This window comes from Triturus cristatus, chromosome 5_2 (assembly GCF_964204655.1).
Source record: "Triturus cristatus chromosome 5_2, aTriCri1.1, whole genome shotgun sequence".
In the NCBI taxonomy this organism is placed as follows: domain Eukaryota; kingdom Metazoa; phylum Chordata; class Amphibia; order Caudata; family Salamandridae; genus Triturus; species Triturus cristatus.
The window spans coordinates 74,528,527-74,540,738 of record NC_140588.1 but is presented as its reverse complement, the minus strand read 5'-3'; positions in this window follow the sequence as shown (position 1 = coordinate 74,540,738).

Here is a 12,212-nt window from a genome sequence, read left to right as displayed (position 1 = left end):
GCTAGGACCATCCGTGCATGGGGCCTGGTTGATGCCTGGAGAATATTCAACTCAGATAGTTTAAAATATTCATTTTGATTCCCCCACTCATAACTCAACCTCTAGAATTGATTACATTTTCTTAAGCCCGCATCTCCTTTCCAACCTCCTACATGCAGAGATTGGCTCCATTCTTATTTCTGATCACACTCCTGTTTCGAATAGTTGAGACCTTCCTTCCTTACCCTCTAAATCTCATCGTTGGCGTTTTAAATAATTAACTTCTTAAAGATCCCTCCTTTTGAGGCCGCTTTAAAGAATGTTTCTGAATTCTTTCTCCTTAATGCTAGTCCTGATATGCCCTTTCATACCGTCTGGGATTCCTTCAAAGCAACAGCCAGAGGCTTCATTATAGATTATGTAGCTAGCAAAAGGAAAAAATATCGCAAGGAATCCGCTTCTTTGCTCTCTTCCATTAAAGAATTGGAACATTCATATTTTTCTTCTAAACCCTCAAGCCTGTGGTCCAAGCAAATCTCGACTTTAATGGGAAATCTACGGAAGAGGCTTCAGGTACATTGTTAAAAATTAACTCTAAATTTTATGGTGGTCGTAATCGAGCTGGTAAGCTGTTGGCGAACTACTTGAAGGTTAAGTCTCAAAGATCTAGAATAGTCAAGATTATCGATGATCGTGATATTCCCTGTCTTAAGGATGAAGAAATATTAACTTGTTTTACAGATTTCTATAAGACCCTATATACTCCTGAATCTTCTCCTTCCGATGCAGCTCTGGACTCTTTTTTTAATTCATTACCTCCCCGTTCTTCCCCTCTTCCGACACTTCTATTTTGGAAGAGATTAAATCTGCTTTGTCCATGTTACCTAAAGATAAGGCCCCTGGTCCTGATGGTCTCACCGCTGAGTTCTATTCCTGCTTTTTTCCTGTCCTTCTGCCCCATCTTTTACATCTTTTTCAATATTTTGCTTTTAATGATGAGGCTCGAGGCTCTTTTATCGAAGCTATGATTTGTCTCATTCCCAAAAAAGTTAAAGATCTGTCCCGATGTGCCAACTATTGTCCTATCTCTTTTATTAATCTTGATTGCAAACTATTTGCCAAGGTGTTAGCACTTTGTATCAATCAGGTCCTTCCTGATTTGATTGGCTCTGAACAAACGGGGTTTGTTAAGGGAAGGACTATTGCTGATAATTCCAGAACATTCCTCAACATCATACATCTTGCAGCTAAAATCTTCTCCCCTATCGCTGCCATAACCCTTGACGCTGAAAAAGCTCTTGATCGTGTTAATTGGCTTTTCATGATGCGCGCCCTTAAATGGCATGGTTTTGGTCCCTCTATTCTGTTTCTTATTAATTTGTTATATTACTCCCCAAGCACTTCAGTTTCTGTTAATAGTTCTCAATCCTCTCATATCCCTTTACAAAAGGGTACTTGTCAGGGATGTCCTCTTTCCCCGTTACTTTTTATCCTCTCTCTTGGGCCCTTTCTTCATTCTCTACGACACGCTTTAACATTCCGAGGCTTTGCGCACAAAACTGTTGAAATTAAATTTACGTACTACCCAGATGATATTATGTTATATGTTTCGGATTCCTTCTACATCTTCCTGCTTTTACCAAACTTCTCTCTTCCTATGCGGCCTTGTCCGGTTATAAGTTGAATTTTTCAAAATCTGAAGTACTTCCTTTAAATAAGTACTGTTTAAAGAGTATGTTTGAAGGAATTGACTTTAAATGGAATACTAATAATATTACTTGCCTGGGGATAAAATATTCTTTTTCTCTTACCAAAACATTTCAGTATAATTTGGATGAAATTCTATTAAAAGTAAATAATATGACAGACAGATGGTCTCCCCTCTTTTTGTCATGGTGGGGTAGGCTGGGCACCATTAAAATGATGTTGCTCCCTGTTATTAACTTTTATTTGTCCATGTTACTAGTTAAACTTCCATTGAAGTGTTTTAAAACCCTCAATGGAATTTTGAGTAAATTTCTTTGGAATGGTTGGAAGGCCCAAATTTCTTTGGCCCTACTCTCCGCTCCTAAGGAACAGGGTGGTTTTTACTTTCCTCATTTTTGACAGTATCATTCCTCTTTTCTAATTCGCCAAATGTTACCATATTAATCTACCTCGGATGGAACTTTTACTTCTGTATGGCATAAGTTGGAGGAATCTCTGATTTTTCCTTTCCCTTTCTCTCTCTTAGCCAGTTTTACTCATCCTCCTCGTTCTTTTAACTACCCAACAATTTCAAAATTCATTTAAACCTTTTATCCTATTAGTGTAAGTCTCATAGCCCTTTACAGATATTTCTAGATTCACCTGTTAGGCACAACAAAAGTATTAAATTGTCCAATCGCACTATTTTTTGGAAAACATGGGCTGCCAAAGGGATCTTCCTGGTTAAGCAGCTAATACAGGATTCTCGTTGTCTTTCCCCACAAGAGGTTCAATCCACATTTGACCTACCTGCTTCCTCATTACTTAGATATGATTCTTTACGTTTGCTATTGACGGATCAGCTTTCTCTACTTTCTAGATCTCCCCTCCCTTCTCAAGATCCTCTGTCTAAATCTTTATTCATTTCCCCCTTTATTAAAGCCTCTCAAGTTTATGGTTACCTCAATTTTTCTTTTCCTAGTCACCCTAAAAGTAAAGTTGAGCTCTTATGGGAATCTGATTTACAGCATACCCTCTCTGTTCATACATGGAATTCCATTTGGACACGTATACACCACACCTCCTGTAACTCTAGCACTACTCAGACTCTTTATTATTTTTACCAAAGGTTATTTTCAACTCCACTATTTCTCTCCAAGTATAGTTTATACTTATCCCCAAACTGTTGGGTCTGTTCCAATACCCTTGGCTCTTTAATGCATTCCTTTTTTTCTTTGACCTAAAATAGCCCGATTTTGGTCTAAGGTACGTGAGTCAATCTCCTCTATTTGTTCTATTGAATTTCCCTTTGACATTTACTCCATATTTTTGGGGAGTAACTCTGCAAATTGGTTCGTATCTCGCAGGGTCAGTATATTTGTGGACTTGTTAATTGCTATTGCGTTTCAGGTAATCACCACTAATTGGAAGTACACCTCTAAGGTTTCTTTCTCCGCCTGGTGGAACATTCTTTGCTATCATCACAGACTGGATAGAGCTTCTTCCAAAACTTCTCAACAACTTATTCATAAAGAAGTCTTCTGGTCTACACTTACCAATTTTTTATCCACATCTGCATTATTTAATCAAGATAGCTCCTTTGTTTATCAACCTCCATGAGAAACTCCTTCTTTTCTTCTATTTTACGTTTTTATATGTCAAATGTACAGTTATTATCCTGCTTTTAGGAACCATTATGATCAGTATAATATTGAAGTTTTGATATGGTATTAGATGAAGATACTACTATAGCTACATTTTCTTTTCTCTTTTCCTTTTCTTTTTCTTTTCTCTTTCTTTCCCCCTCCTTTGTTCTCTCTTACTTTCCGCTTTTTCTCTTTTCTTCTTTCATTATTTTCTAGGTTTTCCCTTTTTCTGTAAAAACAAAAAGTGGAAAATGCTATTTTGTTTCTAGGTACAACTCTTTCTTATTGCTTTTCCCCTTTGGAATATCTCTATATTAATGACAGATTTTATTCATTTATTCCTTCAAATTATTTATTTAGTTTACTAATTTCTTGCTACCATTTTATGAGTATTATTGTATAGTGTACCTATGCTTCTAATTACTTCAATAAAGCTCTTTAAACACATAATTAATGATTTATTGATCAGTTTTATAAATATAAACATTTAATTTCATTTTTTTGAGGTTGTAATTTTTTATTTTTGAAAAAAACATATATAGTAGGGATATTAAACAATGATACATACATATACAATCTGTGAGCTCCACATATATAAAAAGTCACAAATAAACCAAATCATTATACTAAAAACCAAGACAAAAATAAATGTACTACATGACAAATTTAAACAAGACGATCACATATATTAACATTGAAACACAATATATATCAAGACATAGAATACGGATAAATAGCGGAATCTTAATTTCTAGAGTGAAAACAATAACAGTGCAGTTTTAAGAAATTGTCTAAAATACAATGTTGTGTAGACACAAATGTGTCATTTTGGAAGTTACTGAGAGATGAAAGCAGATGGTACAACCTTCATCAGGGCCCTGTCTATATATATAATTCTGTGGCAATGGCCATCCAGTCTGCACTCATTGAGAAAACATGTATGGGGACTCACAACAATCTTCAAAGTACTAGTCTGAAATATGAAGGAATATCAATTAATATAAGGCAAATAGGGTGAGGGGTAGGAGATAAAGGAAAGACGGACTGAGTAAAGAGGACGCAATGCGCTGTTGTGTGTGAAAGAGGTGACTTGGTGCCACATGCATAGGTATTGTGTTTAGAAAACAAAGTAAAGAATCAAAACCAAAGTATGCATCCCTAATTGTGTAAAGTATTCATGACTCCAGAGAAATATCTAATGAAAAAAGATGAAAGTGAGCAGAAATAATAAGTTGATACAACTGAAAAGATAGATACACAGCCATAGAAAGGCACCTACTTAAGATGGAATGATGAGTAAAGGATATTTTGTAGAGGAGAGAATAGTCTCCTTATCCTAGCTGAAGCTCCAGTATAGAGAATCCACAATATGAAAATGTCTTGACTAGGAAGGATCCAAGTACACTGCCAGACTTAGAGGAGCAAATCTGTATAGGAATAAAGATAAGGTAGAACAGATAAGCTGAGGTTACTCCGGTAAAAGAATAAGAAGATTACATAAAATGGTATAATGAGATGAAAAATTGCTTGATGCAAATAACGGGCCCACAAGTCAGCGGGGAGTTCGTCACAAATCTAGCTACTAGGGGCTAGATGCATAGTCCTGGAATATAGTGATAGACCTTACACTTTTACCATTCATTTAGATATTGTGGATTCTCTATTTTGGAGCTTCAGCTAGGATAAGGAGACCTCAGACTCTCACACATAACCCTTGACAAATTTGTCCACTACTCTGACCAGTTTTTGAAGTTTTCAGAGAGGCAGCATGCTGAATATGTAATAAAAGAGGAGGGAGGACACAAAAAGTTAAACTGTCTGCACTCTCCATCCCAGCCAGAGATGTAGTTGTTTCCATTTCACAATCTCCATCTTTGTCTTTGGAATGAGTGATTGGACGTTGTTATCAAATGTAAATGTAGTGTGAAGAACCTGTTATTGTGTATGCATTCATCGGGAGTGCCTCTCCCCTTCAGCAGTTAATCTTGTAACCTGAGAATTTACGAAACTTGGAGATGAATGTTAACACTTTATCTAAAGAGGTTTGGGGCTCTGACAATACCATCACAATGGTATTGTCAGCATACAGAAAAAATGTGCTTTCACGTTCCACTATCTGGAATCTGGATGGTTATAGCTCCATAAAGCCACTCAACTTGATCAAAATGCTTCTCGGCATCTAACCAAACTGTGCACGACTCTATTACAAGAGCGCAGCGAGATTTAGCAGGCTTAAGTTGAACTGACCAGGCACACTGACATTTGTGAAAGATATGGGCTCTTTCATTTCAGTCTGCAGTCAGGCTCATTAGGGAACCTGCACTGCCTGGATTGAAGAACAATGTGCCTGTGCAGGGAAATCATGAAATCCTCACTAACTCCTCTGGCCTCAGGTAGATAGCATTCTTATCCATACACCTCACCTGAGAGGTGTATGGAATGCATGTAAGATGGAATGTGTAGCAGGTGGAATACATGTTTATGATAGTGTTAAGGTGGAATAAGAATGGAGAGGTTGGAGGAGGACAGTTAGAGCAGACATAATCTGAAAGAACATTGCTGAGTTACTTACTTACCAGCATTTTCATTGTGAGTAACCAGTCAGGGCGAAAGGTGTAGCACATCTTTGAAATGGCTTAGGTGTAATTGTTCCCTGGCCAATGGCGGCCCCGGGAAAAGAAGGATGCAGACTAGTCTTTCCCTCGAGGAATTTGTGCCTAAACAGGACATGGGTGGGGATAGGTAGCTCAGTTGGGAAGGCGCATGTCATCTATTTTGCATATAAGCATCCTGCAAAGCGTAAACAGCCTCTTCTGGACCCTGTGCATCACTGGGTTAGGGGCTAGTAGGGAAAGATTTATTTTGTCCGCACACTCTCCCTACATTGTAAGAGGGTCAAAGGAGTGGGGGGTTTTATAGGGTTACAGTTTTTTTAATGCCAAAATTAGGATGGGCTGCAGTTTTAGCAGGTGGGGCAGAAGTCTTGAGGGGTGAAAATTCACTTGCGGGCTCTTATACACCCTCGGGGGAGAAGAACGGTGCGCAGGAAGAAAAACTGGGGTGGCACTTTTTCAGGAAAGGACAGAATGAGAAAGGACGATTTGGGTTGAATGTTGAAATGAAAAGTGATTGGACACGTGATGTTGTGAGATTGTTATCTTAAGTTATAAGTTGATTTTAAGGGTTAATAAAGTTATTGATGTGCAACCATGGGCCTTTCACACTATTCAAGGGTCATGGAGTGTTTATTGTAGCACGAGGTGACTTGGATCAGTGAACTGGAGCTTTTGGTAATCTTCAAACTACTGAAGAAGGAAGAGTCAACATTGAAGGGCGCAGCATGTGAACAGTTTAAGTGATTCAGGAGGATTGGGAGAGATGAAATCCACAGAATCTGTGGGTGGCACGAGCATGAGGATAACCTTTACATCAATGAGGATCTCTGGATTGTTCAACCTTTAAAGTCCTGATCACACGTAAATCTCTGATAGACCAGCGACAGAATAGGATACCTATTACCCAGTGAAACAAAGGGTGAAGCACCGTCACATGTATGCCACCATCTTGCCTTGGTGAGCTCAATATTACCAGACATTAGTTTTCCCTGTATGGTGCGCTCATGCACGCACGCGCACTCTAACTTTCTGGAGCAGGCAATCTGGATCGTGAAGAATGTACACTTGACAAATTATGGCAGAGTCTACTTGCAGCTGATTTTAATAATGCGAGCGACCTGAAAAAATATCACTGGCATGTTGGAGAATTACAGGGAGTAGCAGAGGCAATATAGTGTGGAGGAGCACTTCACTGTGGAAGAGGCAGTGCGGGGGGCTGCAGAGGGTCACAAGCAGGGCTGGCCATACATCGGATCAAACAGGACAGCGCCTTGGGTGGATAGAAACTTTAATTCTTGTTGTGGGGGCAGGAGGCTTGTGGAAGGTGGGAGGAGGGCAGGGGATTGATAGGGTGCTAAACATTACACACACTGAGGTACATTAACAATTGGTCATAAGGTGCACAGCAAGTGGCTCCAGCACATGCCACTTGCTTCATTAGTTTTTGTGATATGGGCAGCAGCCACAGGGAAAAACAGGCGGCAGTGGCATCTCTGATTAATGTATTTTTTAGGGCCAAGCATCAATTGGCATTACTCAGCGTCCAAGGGCATGACCTGAAGGCCCTGTAATAAGGTTTTGTTTAAAGTGCTCTGGTCATTGTTCATGATTTGAACAGAGAGCTGATGCTCCTGCAGGGACAGATCCTGCTGTTCTTGGCCCAGCCATTCCACTTGTGGATGAAGATCTGCTTGATCATTCTTAGTGCATCAGTGCACATGCCCGGTTTAGGAACTGAGCCCTGAAATGCTACTAAATCATGCAGCAAATATCACCTATACGAAGATAAAGCCTCTTTAAAATATAAAAACACCCATTTCTTTAACACGCTGAAGCTTTGGCATTAGTATGTAACATTATATCACAGCACAGCACTGAATAAAAGTACATTTTTAAACATGATCTTATAACCATTCCTCCCTTCCCTTATAGCAATACCGTTTTTGAACTGAGGCAACTAAGTTGCATAAGGCCCTCATTCTTGTATAGAGAGCAACATTATAGTCTAGTAAATCAAACACAATATGGTTGTATGCCTCTTACACTGAACTCACCTATTTGAAGGTGCAATCATATACAATAATGAAGCAAATGGCATTTTGCTGAAATATACTCTTTGCCTAAGGTCACATAGTTTGGTTACGTGGGCAAGCAGGGATTCATCTCAGGTTTTCTGGGTTCACTTTGTACAAATCAACAACTAAATGCGTGTTTGAACGGTGATATACAGCAATAATCAATATTCAGTGGGCACCTCTGGCCTGGGCACAACACTGCACAACACCAATTGTATCATTTCCTTTAGAGGCACCAGCTCACTGTTTCGATGAAGTGTGCAGGAGATTATGTTAGTACCAGGGGAGTAGCTACTATTGCTGCAGCAGGTGCAGTGGCACCAGGAACCAGTCAACCAGTCAACCAAGTCAATTTCTGTATTTTTGTGTTCCAACATCAGTCAAAGGGACCATTTTCCTTGCTTGCTCCAGAACCCATCACATGCTTTCTATGCTACTGGCATTTACCATGTCTTTCCAAAATATGCATAAACCTTAGCAACATGCCACTGCTAGCAAAGATGGAGGACTGTATTTCTTGACAGGAAAGTGCATTTGCTCAGGACACCGCACAGATAACAATAACATTATTATGTGTAACTGCAGCACCACTGTCTGAGCAGGTGTGAAACCTTTGCCTACCTCTTATTGGTTCATGCCACCTTTCTTTTAACCTAAAATAAAGTGTTTCATTTGTTTAATTTACAATGACAGTTTTTCTTTTATAAATGTAGTATAATAATAATCATTATACAGTACATGAAATAATAACTACCCATGTTCTGGAAATGCACACCACACACATTCTTATATCAACGGCCACTCCTTCACCAGCTCCTTTTACACAAATTATGCTGACACTCATGCATGCTTCATGCATTATTTAATTGTGAATTAACTGAGAGGATGAGGTATGGCAAATGAGCATTTGCTGTTTTTTTACGCAATATATGACCGTGTGTGTGTGTGATTATGATGGGACGTGATTGAGAGCTTTGTAGTTAAGGCAGAATGCAGTGCCATTTTCTCACAGTGCCTGTCAGTGAGTCCTTAAGCTGTTCAGACTACATGCACCTCCAATTTTGGCCTCTGTACAAACTAAAGGCAGAGATGGTGATATATATATATGCTAATTTGTAAATGTGGGAAAATGGGTGGAAGAGCTACATAACTTTCCAACTAAGACATTACCAAGGAGAAACAAAATGGAACGCTTGCAGCAGGCGAGTGGGAGGGTGGTGTATGTGTGGGGGGGAGTGTTGAAGTAGCGGAGGTGAAATGAAGTAGGAAAGAGAAAAAACAGTGCACCTGAAGAAAGAAATGATGTGTGAGATGAATATTGAGGATTTCACAAAGCAGTGGGGGCAAAAAGGATGTAACTGTCTAACAATGTGAGAGATTGCAAAGAAAAGTGGTGTCAAGGGCAGATGTTTTCATTTCACATTATCTTAACATAATCATTGCTACTCATATGTTTGATACAGCTATAGCACATTGGTAAAGACATTAGGTCTGGCTTGTTTAAGGCTAAGGTCCAATTCTTGAGTTATGCCTGTTGTAGTAACAGAAAAATCCAATTTTTATGGTATGGTCTCCGGAACCCAGTGTGACATTGAAGAATGGCTCTTGTGGTTACAATCTGATACTGCATATTCAGTGCAATGAAACAGTTAGAATTCAGTTTTTAGGGTTGTGACAGTCTGCTGCCAAATTCCAATGGTGCCAAAATCTGTCATCCTCATTTTGCTGTTCTGTCATCTATTGTACTACAAATATATTCAAATGCAACTGATCAAGAAATAATCTCTTTTTAATTTGAAAGAGTCTCTGCCATATTTAAATATTTTTTCCACGCCACTTGCTGTATCATTTCATCTGGGATGTTCTAAAGGATTGTATCAGATTCAACCCTCCCTATGAATTTCCAGGATTATATAGCTCTACCTCTTTTGCAGCATGAATGCCAGGGAAAAGCTGCATCACAGAAGGGGTATGTAGTAATCACACTTAATACAGGAACTTAAATTATATATTTATTAAGCGGTAAGGTAAAAATGCATGCAGCTGTTTACAAGCGAAGGTAGAGCATGAATGATAACATTCTCACCTTATTTGTTTACCCCCACATTCTTATTCCATAACTCCGTTCTAATTCTATCTTATCTGAAAGCGACATACCATTTATTACACATCCCCCTTCTTAATAGAGAATGAACGTTAAAAAAAAAAAAATACCATAAGAAAACATTCAAAAGCGAACATAATCTTCAAATTTCTTAGGAGTTATTAAGCGTCTTCCAAATTTGCTGGATTTGATTTCCACACTGTTCTCTTTGGTCATGACACCATTCTGCACACCAGATTCCCCAACACTCTCATGAATCTCAGATTCACTCCCTACGGAATCCAACCCCAAATCATCTCCTCTACAACATCTCTCCTGAGGAACTTCAACTACGCCTTCAGAACTAGGTGCAACCAGCGGACTATCCAGCAAACGAGAAGAAGAATCCTGAACAGCATCATGGAAGCCCGACTCAGACAAATTAGATTTCTTACTCACATCTTCTCCCTTTTCAAAAGGCGGTACAACATCCATCCACCAATAATCTTTTTTTATCATTGAAGGCGTTGTCCTTCTGACAATAGAATCATCAGCAATGGAAATTCGACTCATGTGATGCACACTGCCATCATCCAGTTCAACAGTATTACGCATGACTTTAGTCACAAACCTTGGATCAGAAAACTTAGCCTGTAACTTATTCACTTATCTTCCACATTTAACCATGACACTTTGTCCAACCTTTATACAAACTTCTTTAGTACCATGTTTAGCATCAAATTATAATGTTTTTTTGCATTGAGAATTGACAATAGACTCCTTAACCTGCTCACAATCCCAGTCATACTTTTTCTTCTACCCATCCATCCGGGATTCATTTTGCAATGAGGAAACCTTCCACGCATTAGTCCAAACGGACTCTCCCCAACCGTATCATGGACAGTAATTCTGTAGGACCAAATAAGCTTGTTAAGTTCATCATCCCAATTTGTGTTGCTTTTTGTTGCTAATTGTAAGACACCTTTCAATAGTCTATTAACTCTTTCTACAACAAAATTACCTCTGGGGTGATATAAAGCAGTACATTTCTGCTAAATTCCAGTATTACTCATGAACTTTTTCATCAAATCTGATTTGAATTGTACTCCATTGTCGGTTAATATGGAAACCGGAAAACCTTCTCTTAAAAAACATTTACTCAAAAAATCAATAACGCTCTCAGTATCAACCTTTGTAAGAAAATCCACCTCCAGCCACCTTGAGAAAAGGTCAATCAATACTAAAATATACTTGGTAACACCATCTTGCCAAACCATAGGTCCCATAATACCTAATGCGACGCATTCCCATGGTAAATTGGGACACGCCAGAGAAGACATAGGAGGGTTGAGTGTTTTTGTGCTTTGTCTGACTCTCACAACTTACGCACGAACGTACAAATCTCTCAATGTCTAAATCAATTTTCAGCCACCAATACAACGCCTTAATGTTTCTTTTAGAACGAGATACACCAGGATGTCCCTCATGACCAATAGAAACAATTTTTCCACGCATTCCTTTAGGCAGTACAATTTTTTCTCCTCTACTAATGAATTCACCGTCCATACTCAACTCCTCACGCACCTCCCAGCATGCTCTTAACTCCGCATTGAGTTTGCATTCATTAGGCCACCCGTTCATGACTCTGTTTCTGACATCAAGTAAGATATCATCCTTCTATTATTCTTCTTCCCAATCATTCTTTCTTAAACCAGTAGTGTCAGTAAATACCCCAGCTACACAAAAATCACACCATGGATCAGTGTCAATTTCCTTCATAGGTAAAGACAATCTACTGAGAAAGTCCGCAATGACATTCTTGGCTCCAGGGACATACTGTACTTCGTATATAAAATCCTGAAGCCTCATTGACAATCTAGCAATCCTTGCTGAGGCTCTCGAAAGACCCTCAGTCGAGCAATTTAGTCAAAGGTTTGTGATCGGATCGTAAAATAAATTTCTTTCCCCATATGAATTTCTTAAAATGCTCCATGGCCCACACACAAGCCAACATTTCTCGTTCGATCACAGAATACTTCTCTTCTGCGGGAGAAAGAGAACGAGAAGCAAAGGCAATAACCACCTCCTTGCCTTGCTCAGACATTTGTGACAGAACACCACCCAAACC